Source organism: Echinops telfairi, unplaced genomic scaffold (assembly GCF_000313985.2).
Source record: "Echinops telfairi isolate 266 unplaced genomic scaffold, ASM31398v2 ScPeMD7_7424;HRSCAF=8462, whole genome shotgun sequence".
NCBI lineage: Eukaryota > Metazoa > Chordata > Mammalia > Afrosoricida > Tenrecidae > Echinops > Echinops telfairi.
In genome coordinates, this window is record NW_022111324.1 from 46,319,217 (window position 1) to 46,330,960 (window position 11,744).

Sequence of the window (11,744 nt, forward strand, 5' to 3'; positions counted from 1 at the left end):
CAAAATATGACCCCCCCAAAAAAAAGACTATAAATAGTTCAGCGTCTGTTTGTTGACCTTTAGGAGTGTTTTCCAATGGCGTCTGGGGTGCCACGCCTTGACCCCAGTCTATTTTTAGTATTACCTCGGGACTTCCTTGCTCTGCTCCCCTTGCTGTTCTGTTGTACACCCTTAAGTGTTTCACCCCGGTGTGGAGGGTCAAATTGGGCGCAATTTCTGCACTGTTTCTCCATTGTTGACCCCCATAGCACTATGGGTCAGTGAGGAACGCAGTGTCTCTTGGTGGGGCTGGCCCTATGATCCTCTCTGGCACTGGCTGCTCTGAGCTGGAATATCGTCCTTGGGGTTTGGTGGGCCAGGATGTGCTCCACTCTCTCGCCTTCCCTTTGTTTGCTCCCCTTTGCTCCCCTGTGCTCTGATCAGACACGTCCCTCTCCCTGAGCTGTAGCCTCAGTGCTGTCCTCTGAAGTGCATTCTTCAGAGTGGGGGTGGGGGGTGTTCTCCAGGTAGTTGGGATTGGGGCTGCCCTGAGTAGTAGAGTGTGTAATCCATCATATCACCTAGGGAAACCAAAGGTTGGCCAGCCCTCCTCAAAATTTTAAAACAGGCTAGCCCCTGTCTTGGGACAGCCATGGACAAGTGGAGAGCTTGCACCAGGTTGCACCTCAGCCAATATGGTCCCCAGGCCAGCCCCTTTCAAGGCTGCAGTCCCACTCTGCTACACCACGGAAGGGGCAGACATCGGAGTGCCAGGGCTCACAGCCCCCCCACCCCATCCCCAGGGGATTAGGGTCTCCTGCTGAGAAACTTCCAGGACAAGAAGGCTGCCCAGCAGGGCTTCGGTAGAAGGCCCTCTGGGGAGAGGCCATGGAGGATGGTGAGGTGATACAGACACAATAGCCATGAATTACCCCAGTGGTCAGTCCATCTGAGTCCTGAACCCTGCCTTCCCCCATGATTCCTGGGCTGGAGCTGCCGGCTTCCGAGGGAACTGAAGGCCATTAAAGGCTCAGGACAGGATGGGTCAGTGAGCGGGAGGCCACCATCCCAGAGAGGAGGGGGAGACAGCAGTGCATAGCTTCCTCCATCCTCCAGAAACTGTTCCACCTGGACCGAGGGCAGGGCAAGGAAACGAGTGTGCCCTGGTGCCACAAGCAGTCACCAGCTGGGCTGCTAATCGCAAGGTCAGCAGTTCACAAACAACAGCCTCTCCAAGGGAAAAGGATGGGGCTTTATGGGCTTGTTATAGGGGAGGGCCCTTTCTTGGAAAGGGGATCCGATTTCAAGTGCGCACAGGTCCGGAAGAGCACCTGGTTCGGTATTTGCCTCCCGTCTCTCCCTTCAGCCACTCTAGCTGTGGTCCCATGAGGAGAGAGAGCAGAGACCCCCCACCCCACAACACCCCCCCCCACTCCTGTCTCTCTGATATGGCTCACCAAGAGACACGGACTGCAGGCGTTTGCAGAAGAGTATACAACCTGTCCAGAAGAGAGACCCAGGCCCTGAGACTTGAGAATGGGTGTTGTTGGGTGCTGCTGAGGCAATTGGCACTCATAGTGACCCCACGTGACAGAGTAGAAACCGCAGGGCTTTCTAGGCTGTCATGTGTATGAGAACACATTGCCAAGGTCCCCTTCCCCCACCCTCCCACCCAGGAGCTGCTCAAAACCCAAACACACACCAGACCCACTGCCATAAGTTGATTGTGTGGACCCGTAGCTTTGGATGGGTCCAGACTGCCCATCTGTCCATGAGCAGCCCAGTGCTTGCTTAGCTGTCGCACCAGCAAGGAAGTTCTAGTGGGGTCCTGGCTTGTTGGAACGTCTGAGGACACCGGACTGGCTGTGACTAGGAACCTGGAGATGAGGTCATGGGGACAAGCTCCAATGGGGCGGCCCACCCCTCCTCATCCTCATCCCCAGGATTCTGTGGGCAGTCTCTGTGCCACCAAAGTCCTATACCCATTGCAGCCCGGGGGCAGTGGGCACCTGGTATACAGGGAGCTCCTCCTCTCACGCCCGACGGCCACCCCCTCCGCTTCCCCCTCAGTCCCAGGACATAGCTCCTTCCTCTTCCAAGTCCTCAACGTTTCCTGCCTTGGAAAGTTCCCCTACCTGGGGAGCAGCAGGAGAGGGACAGACCTTATTCCAGGTCTCCCGGCAGCTTGCTGTGTGGCCCGGGGCAAGCGTATTTCTCTGTGAAATGAAGATATTGGCCCCGCCCCTTCCTGGGGTTTTAGGAAAGACTGCATCGAACATGTCTCCGAGGGTTCCTGGCAATAGTGGGTGCTTACGCAACTCTTAGACCCGCTGCCTTTCAGTTTAACACACCCCAGCAAGCCCTTACCAGGGATCCTATGCAGAGGGCCTTACAATTAAGCTGGAGGGAGAAGCTAGCTCCCTGAACCATAACAGCATAGTTGATGACTACATGCCCAGCTCCTGACGATAGCTAGTGGGCAGGGAAGGTAAAAAATCTCTTTCTGGCTCATGGTAGTCAAGGACGACTTCCCTTGAAGGGTGAAGTGCGACCTGTACTTACAGGGAAGGCATTCCCGGGGGAAGAGCAGAGCAGAGCCAAGGTGCAGGTGGAATAAAGGAAGGAGGAGAGGCAGGCAGGCAAGAGCCCATTGGAAAGCAAGGTTGCCAGGCAGGTGAAGGTGTTCATGCTGGGTGGTGGTCAGCCAGATGCCAGAAGGTAAAGAGAAACGCTTCCTTAGGTAGCCATCCGGGCCCCCAAGTCAGAGACAAGCTGCCTGGGAGGGGGGCCTGGCACTCTCCTGGCTTCAGAAGGATGAGCATCTAACACTTGGAAGTGCTGGGTGTCACTGGTCTGCACACAGGGGAAGAAATTGCTCTGGGAGCTCCTGCAGAGGACCAGAAGGGTCTGTAGGAAGAGTGACCCCTTGCTCCACCCTAAGCCCAGCTTCTCATTCTGGTTCCCCAGCTCTGGGCCCAGCGGAACCACCCCGTTCACGAAGAGCAGGGGTCTGTCCTCGGGGCTCCAGCTCCCGCTCTTCTCCACCCCCACCCCACCCCCAGGGGTCAGTCAGCCATAGCTCTGACACCCACTGGGGCCCGAGCACTCTGCCTCTAAAGGGCAGATGACCCTACCCAGGCTTGGGGAGCCTGGGCCTCTAGTTGGGGATACGGGGCTTTAGACTGGAGTCCTCCCCTGTTGTGACCAAAGATGACATATTTTCCTTCTCAGGGCCTAGTCTCTGCCCCCGCTCCTTTCACAGGATGGGCAGGCTCGCCCCTGCTCCATCCCTGCCCTGCTGGCTGCAGAGACTCAGGGAAGATGTGCCCAGCCAGCCGTGAGCTCCTAGGGATGTGAGTGGCAGTTTAGGACTTCTTGGCATGTCCGCCCGCTGGGGAAACACTCCCTCAATGGTTGGGTCAGAGGATAGGCAGCCTGATGCCGCAGCATCTGCCTCTACTCCCACCCTTCTGTTTGCTGAGCCCCCAGTTCCTCAGCAAGGCAGACAGACAGCAAATCTGAACCCACACACTTGAGCTTGAGGCTCAGAGAAAGATCCCCCCAAGTACCGAGCTTAAGGAGCCTCCTGGGACTGATGAGGCAGAACCAGGGCCCAGGGTGTTGTTCTTAGGTGTCCCTGAGTCACAGCTACCCTGCACACAAGAGTGGGACACTGCGCCTTCCTCACTGTGGTTCTCATGTTCAAGGCCACGTTTGCAGCCACTGCGTCAGCCCATCTCGTGGAGGGCCTTCCTCTGTTTCACTGCCCCTCTACTTTACCATGATGTCCTTCTCCAGGGACTGCTCTCTCCTGGCCAGCTCTCGCCCTCCTTGCCCCCAGGTGCACTCTAGCTGTGCTGCTGCCGAGACAGAGTTGTTGGTTCTTTTGGCCATCCACGGTACTTGCTGTATTCTACGCCAGCACCCTAGTTCGAACGCACGGATTCCCCCCCGATCTTCCGTATTCAGTGTCCTATTTTCACATGCATAGAAGGTGATTGAAAATACCCTGGCTTGGGTCAGGTGCACCTTAGTCCTCGAAGTAACTGTTTTTCACCACTTTCGAGAGGGCTTAGGCAGCAGATTTATTAGGTAAGCCTTCTGCCCAACGGCCCGTAGAGGCCATAGAAATGCCTGGGCTACCAAAGCTCTAGCAAAGCCAATGCAGCAGCTGGGTTGGTCAACTGGGCAAACCAATGGGTCTATCTGGATGAGGCCCTGAGATGCAAGCGATTTGGGACACCCATGTTGAGCCATTGTGTCCCTTGTCCCCATTTCTTCTGGGGTAGGAGTAGAGGGTAGACTGAAGTGCCCCTGGGGACAGTCAATTTGCCAGAGGCCCTGGGGTATAAGGAGACATGACCTCCTCTTGCCCCTGTCTCCCAGAGGCAGTCAGAGTCGTGAGGACAGGGGAAGGTGTCACTTATGATAGGTCCTGTAGGCATACTGGCCATTCCCCTGAGGGGTAGGGGAAGGTTCTGCTGGCTCCCTCTGGCCCTGGGCTCGGGGAGAGGGAGGGGACTTTGCTGGGATGCCATCCCAGAAGCCTGCCTTCCAGTCCAGCACACCAGCTGCACTGTCTCTTGCCATGGGGTGTTGAGAGGTCAGGTCACTGCTGTTTACAATTTCCCACACATCTGTTCTGAGTCACGCATTCATTCATGTAACCAATCGTCATTCAGGAAATATTTTTGAGAGCCCACTATGTGCACAGAATTGGGATGAGTTCAAGGAGACGAAGAGTCCGTAACCCCTGACCCCTGGGGGAGCCAGTCTGATAAAAGAGAAAATTCTTATTGTCAGGAAATGCCTGGTCTGATGGCATCATCGCAGAACCATTCAGCCAGCCAAAGATGGAGGCTTAGAAGACACAGATGTGTGAATGAGGAATGATGGCTACAGATGTTAGGACATTGTGAAAAGGCTTGCAGTGAACTGGGTGAGGCCAGGCTGGAGGAACCTGCGGTCCCAAGAAGGGCAGAGAGAAGAGAAGACTCCGCTCCCTTTCCCAGAACCACTTCTTCTGAAGTCTTCCTCCTCTTGATCGGTGGCAACTGCATTCTTGACAGTTGGCCAAGCCAGACTCGTTGAGAGTATTTTTTCTTAAATGACATGTTGTCTATTCAGTCGTACTATTGTGAAAATACACGCAACACGACCTTTGTCCACTCAGGTGTACACTCTTGCAGAATCAATGATATTAATCACGTTGGGAAACCATCACCCATCGTTGTTGCCAAACTCCCGAGGAGAGCCTCAATTTCTCACTTGCCCACACAGCCCGTATGTGGTCTATCAGCAAACCTTCTTGGCTTCAGGTGATATTCACAGGCGTTGACTCCTCCCCACTACCCCCACAATCTCCACCCAGACCCAAGCCACCACCACCCCTCCCCCGGATTCACTGCTTTCCCGGAGCCCAACATCTGCTCTCTGCACAGCAGACACTTTCAGAGCTGAAGCCTAATCTTATCACCCCTCCACACCAAGCCAGCCAGGGGCTCCATCTCATCAGCGTAAAAGCCCAAGTCCTTCCAAGGATCTGCAAGCCCTCCCTACCCTGGCGCCCTGTGTTAGTCTGGGTAAACTAGGGAAATAAATCCACAGGAACTCATATATATATGAGAGTTTTATATATAGGATAAGTGTACCTTCAGAAAGCATCCCAACCCAGTGCTGTCCAAGCCCCAAAGTCCAACATTAGCCCATATGTCCGACACCAATCTACTAAGTCCTCCTCAGTTTCAAAAAACACACTCAATGGCGCCGACTGCAGGAGGAAAGCCGAAGCAGTGAGCGTGTAAGCATCTCTGCTGGCAGGGTTTCCACTTGGCTGCTCCAGCACCCTGGGCTGCATCAGGGTAGGTCCATGTGACTTCTTCTCAGGGATGTCTCACAGGAAGTGAGCCTTGCCGCCTGAGGCAGGGAACTGCCTAAGGCAGCTGCACCCTGGTCCAACCATCAGAAAGCAAGAGACCAGAGAACTAGAAATGCGAGGCTCACCAAGCCATTTATCTCTCCACCCTTCAATTAATCTCACATGTGTTTATCGGCCAGGTTGGCACAAGAAACCTTAACTATCTCATGCCCCTTCCATCTCCACTCAGGCCAAGCTCCTCGCTGTTCACACCAGCCACGGGGTCTTGTAGGCCCGTGCCGTGACTGGGCCTTCTCCCTGGCAAGCTCTTCCCCCAGATGTCCCCGTGGATATGATCCTTCTCTTCCTTAGACCTTCATACCGTCACCTTCTCAAGAAGCCTTCTCTGGGCAACGTATCACAGATTCAGCCACGGTCCTGGGAGGAAGAAGAGGTGATCCCTCTGGCCCTGTAAGGATGACAGCCTTGGACGGGTCACCACGAGGCCATGATGCCGAAAACAACGGCAGTAGCAACAGCACTTCTGAGTAACATTTTCTATCAAGTTTATGACCTGTCCTTCCCGTTAGAAAAGTCACGTGAGGCCACGGGCTTCTGTCCCTTTTCTCTGCCCTTTCTTCCAGCACTCCTGGCCCGTGAAGGCACTCAGGAAGGTCTGAGTGGCTAGGACATGCAGTCAGCCAAAAGCTAGCTATTCCAGCAGCCTCTAGCCTGGTCTTGGCCCCCTAGTGGGTGCGAGGGTATGGGTGAGAGGAGGGCAGAAAGAAGTGGGGAGCAATGGCCGGGAGGGGACCCTCACAAAGGCAGAGGGGCAGGAATCTGCTTACACTGGTCATGAAAAGACCTCATTCACTGGGGTCTGCGACATGCTTGTCACTCACTTGGACTGGTGACAGTGCCACCCTGGCCCAGGGTGGATGGGCCAGGCTTGCTGAGCCACGTGGCAAGGTTCCTGGTCTTGCTCTCTAGATCCTGACTGTGGGCCCAGACATTAAAAAACAAACACATGCAAAACACCCCTCTCTCTTCCTAGCTCTGCCCTTCGCCCTGGAGGGAGGGAGCCAAGCATGGACTCAGCTCCCCACTTGTCTCAAGGTCATCTTTCAAGGTCAGCAGAGTATGTGCAGCCCAGTCCTTCTTGCCATCCTCTCCTCTCTTCCAGTGCCACCCCAACTCTCCTAATCCAATCGAAATAGGCAGGGCCCCCAGGCTCCCTGATCACTGGGGCATGAGTATCACACAGGCATGCCTTTCCTTGGCTGTACGCAAGTAGCTTCTTCATTCCTCAGATAGTTTTAAGATCTTGGCTAAGGGACATGGTTAAATCACTCACCCCATACCTATCCTAGACACTGCTAATGCCTTGGGAGAGAGGAGAGGCTGGGCAGTCTCTGGGGAGCTGGGCATTGGAGACTTTCATGATTCCAAACCAGCCTCTTCTCCCTCCTCCTCTCTCTCTAAAGGGCAGGAGCCTGACCAACCCCTTAGACAGCTCACTGACACCCCACTGGCTGCCCAGCCAGGCTGCTCCCCCCTCATGCAGGCCCTCCGCAGACCCTCCTTGAAGGCCCGTTCTCTCCCTAGTGGGAGGTTCACAGCACTGTCTGGCTCAGAGTGGCAGGGTGGAGCAGGGTGGGGTAAAGTGGGAGGGGCCCAGGGCTGGGTTTGAAGGGGGTGCTACTGCGCAGGTCCTTTTCTTTTTAGGAATCAGTCGAAGCAGCACCAACGTTCGGAACATACCGGCTTTATCGACGGATGCCGCATTGGCGGTTGCCACGGTAGCAGAACACTCCCACAGCAGTAGAGGATGGTGGGAAATTCAGGGGCTGTGAAAGAAATCCAAAAAAGAGCCAGAGAGAGGGAGAGGTTGCCTTAGGGAGCTTCGGGAAAGTTCTAGGATGGTAAGGTGATTATTTACAGGTACCACCGCACAGCAGGACCCCCAAGATAGGTCTGGAACTGAACTCACACCCTGCTTTAGAATAATCAGCCATTGGAGAGAAAGGGGGCAACATTTGTCCAAGGGACAGAGTTCTTGAATAGCAAAGATGGTGAGGCAAGAAGGTGGCCAGAGACAGGAACCCCAGGGAGGAAGTGGTGAGGGTGATGGTGTTGTGAGGGGTGGTGGACGAGCTGACACCTCACATGTACGAACTGTTGACACGGACTATGTGCTTAGCAAACGTTCACCCAATTTACAGTCAACACGAAAAATAGAATAAAAGGAGGGAACTGCCCCGTGGCCGTGACAAGACCCTTTAAAGGACCCTGGCAGGGACAGAAGGGTCATCCCTGAACCAGTACGGGACACAGGCATAAGAAGTGGCTTCCATCTCCCCAGCTGGTACAAGACACTTCACATGGGGAGGGAGTGTGGAGCACTAGGTTTAGATGCCCCTCGTCTGGACAACCTTCTCTTCTAGAAGCAAGCAGAATCCTGTGGAAGCTGTTTGTTGAAGGGAGGGAAAGGATTTGGGATTTGGGGAATAGGGAATCCCTGGAGAAGAGGCACAGAGGAGCTAGGAGGGATAAAGAGAGGGGGAAGGGAGGCAGCGGAACCACAGGAACACAGGAGGGAGTAAGCTCACCAAGACAGGAAGCAGATGAGGTCCCGGGGGCAGTGGGCAGGCATTGGTGACAAGAAGTGCAGGTGTAGAGGGCAACAAGTGGAATGAGACGTTTCATAGCAGTTCTAAAGATGGATTTTGGAGGCACCAACCTGCAGGCTTCCATACCAGAGCCCAGGAGCCAAACTGACCCAAGGAAGATTTCCTGCCATGGCATGTACATTGAGGGGGTGGACCAAAACAGAAATTATGTTTTCCAGCCAGGATAGTGACCAGTTTATTTTTTTCTTGTTTGCTAAAGAGAAGAAGAGGAATTTACATGCAGGAAGAAGTCATTTGGGTTAGACAACAAGCCAGAAGTAGGAAAATCTGGTATATCAGAGAACAAGTATCCTCAGAAATTCAGATTGCCATTCTTGGGAAAACCAGGATGCCTGTGTGATCAGATTACGTGTGTTTGGTGCAGATTAGAAAATGGCTTCAGAGTAAGGCTAACTTTAGAAGTGATCCTTTGTGGTCTCATTACATGTGGCCTGGAAGATACAGGAGGAAGGGTGTGGTCATGCTTACCCAAAGATTTGGAACCGATGGTTGGGTTTGAACCGTACCTTGAGCTGGGACCAATGGCTGAATTTGGGCGTAAACACAAGGACCTCATCTGTGCCCAGAGAGAACGCCCCTTGACTGGTGTCATCCTTTGGACATTCTCTGGGCCTTGGCCAAATTCTGACATGTTGTAGAGAACACTGATGTCCTTAATTTGTTCCTTAGGGCTTATCATCCCCTATCAGGAATGAAAAGCGCTAGTCCCACCTATGAGTTTCCTAAATATTGTGCACAAGTTCTCATGACCGGTGTGCACTTTGCCCTCTGCTAAACCTTTGCGCCCAACTCCTTCCCTGCACTCCTTGAAGACAATGCCTCAGCTGGGCTGGGGTGGGGGTGAGGACAGACCTGAATGACCTCTAGTTTCCTGCCCTCATCTGAAGCCTTCCCTTAGTTACAACGCATCGTATTTCAGGAAACCTTCGAAATTTCCTCCACCTATTTTCCTGCCTGCCCACATGATCTGGTCTTTCACTCCTGCATACATGTGAACTCGGCATCCACTAAACTGAGTGCTGGGCTCTGGCTCATAGTAGTGGATGAACTAGCCAGGATTTCTGTGGTCCAGGGCACATGGTCTTCCTTTTGTGTGGTTCCTATGATTAGTGTACATAACATACACCGATGTCTTTCCACCTGCGATGACGAATGCACTGATGAAGTGTGGCATGGTTTTTTCACAGGGACAGGATTTTCCCAGGTCTTGTATTGTCTGCTTTCTATTTCCTCGCCGTACATGAAATCTCTTAGGGGCAGACTCTCCATCTTTCTCTGTATCTCCAAGGCCCGGCTAAGGGAGATGCTTCTTAACAAGCATCCCTCTGCCCGAGAACTCTGTTTTAGGTACTGTGTTAAACCCATCCTCTCTGCTCATCGTCCTTGCCTATTCTATGGTATCTTGGTCCAGCTCGAGGATCATGGAAGGCAAACAGTTCTGGGATAGCAAGACCAGAGTCATGACAGGCCCAGACCTCCTATCCAACACAGCTGCAGGACCAGAGAGAGATCCAAGCTCACCAGGAGAGTTCCTGGGCTGGTAGAGGGAGAGAGACACATACGCAAATACCTCTCACACCAGCTCACACCAAGCGGGCTGTGATGATTAGCACCAGGAGTGTGGGTGAACATGAGACTCAAGACACAGGACTCGCAGATTCAAGAAGGAAGTTGCTTGGGGTGTGGGTGGGGCATAGAGACACTTGGGGATGGGGTAGGTAATCTGATTGTTGGGCCTTTCTAGAAGAGTTCTTAGCACTCTCAACACCCCTAGCCCTTGTGTAGGGCTCCACCTGAGGGTATGCCCAGCTTCTAGAGCCACCCCTTCCCTTTGCCCTGTCCTCCCCATCCCAGCCTGAGCATCTGTTGCCCAGAAAGCCTGGTCTGACTCAGAAGGCCATGGAAGGATGGGCAGTGTGATCCCCCCGGGGAAGTCCTAGACAAGCTGCTGCCCACTTGTGTTGCCTGTGGCCCCACTTGCACCTCCTCCCCCTTCCCAGGACCTGTTGTAAGAGAGGGGCTAAGGAAAATATTTTTAATTGTTCCGCAGCTCCACTTTAACACCGGTAAGCAAAGCAGCTGTGAAACTCACTCCTGGCTCCCTTGGTTTGACACACGCTGCAGTCCAAAAGCCCCTTGACCTATGTGAAGCCGGATTAGAACCACTCTAAGAGAAGACAGAGATCCAGCGGGCTTAAATGACTTTGACAAGGTCATGCAGTCAATTAAACCAGAGGCTTGGCCTTCTGATCCCAAGACTTAATCCCGTGCTCCCTCAGCCTCCCCAGTCAGCCTTGGGCCCCTCTCCTCTCCTAGAGCCACCAGGTCCTGCCACCCCCTACCTCTGGGCCACAGGAGAGGAGCCTAGTGCCTCAGAGACTGAAGGGTGGTGGGGTTGGTGTTTCCTGGGGAGAAGTGGGTATAATACGTCCCCATCCTTCTCACTATACCTCTCTCCAGACCCGAAGAACCCACTCTTACCCCTTGTATCCAGAGCTGCCCTCTCACTTCCGTTTACCTGCACCCCCCACACCTCCTCTACAGACCCTTCTCTACGCAGCAGGAGACCACCTTACACTCGGAAAACCTGCCCCACCTCTCCAACTATTAGCCGCAAGTAAAATTGGTGGGATCCTTTCTCTCCTCCCCATCCCCCGCCACCGCCCCTGCTCCCCACTCTGGCGCCCCTGGAACTCCGCTCGAAGATACCCCCCGCCCCCCGAGCCAGAAATAGACACGCACTCTTTCTCCTCTCCCCTCCCTCCCTCCCCTCGCTCTCACTCTTCCCCTCCTCCCGTTCGCTCCCTGTTTCCTCTCCCCTCCTTCCCTGCTCCGAGCTGCTGCAGCCCGCAGCCTTACTAGAGCTGCCCGGCGGAGAGCGGCGAGGGCGCTGCCCAGCGGAGCGCGATACCCGAGGGACTGACAAACAGGCAGCCCGGCTGGGGGCACGGTACCCAGGACCCTCGGGCGCTGGCCGAGCCGCGGCGCTTCCGTTCTTTTGATCATTTAATTTTAATTTGTATTTTCCCCCGCCCCGCCCCGCCCCGCCCCTTTTCCTTCGTCCCCGCCCCACCTCGCTACGATTTCCTGGCTCTTGCCTTTCCCCCCGGCTTTTTTCCTCGCGTTTCTTTGCTCTGCGCCTCTCGGCTCGCCACCCTCTCTCCTCCCTCGCTCCCTTCCCCTGCTTCTCCCCACCTTCCTCCGTTTCCTCCGTCCTT

At 54.4% G+C, this 11,744-nt stretch overlaps 1 protein-coding gene across 5 annotated transcripts in view; it reads left to right on the forward strand.

Annotated features, from left to right (window-relative positions):
* The window catches only part of NAV1 (neuron navigator 1), a 197,695-nt gene that overhangs the window by 12,742 nt on the left and 173,209 nt on the right, over positions 1-11,744 (forward strand). The gene's annotated exons all lie outside the window — the stretch shown is intronic.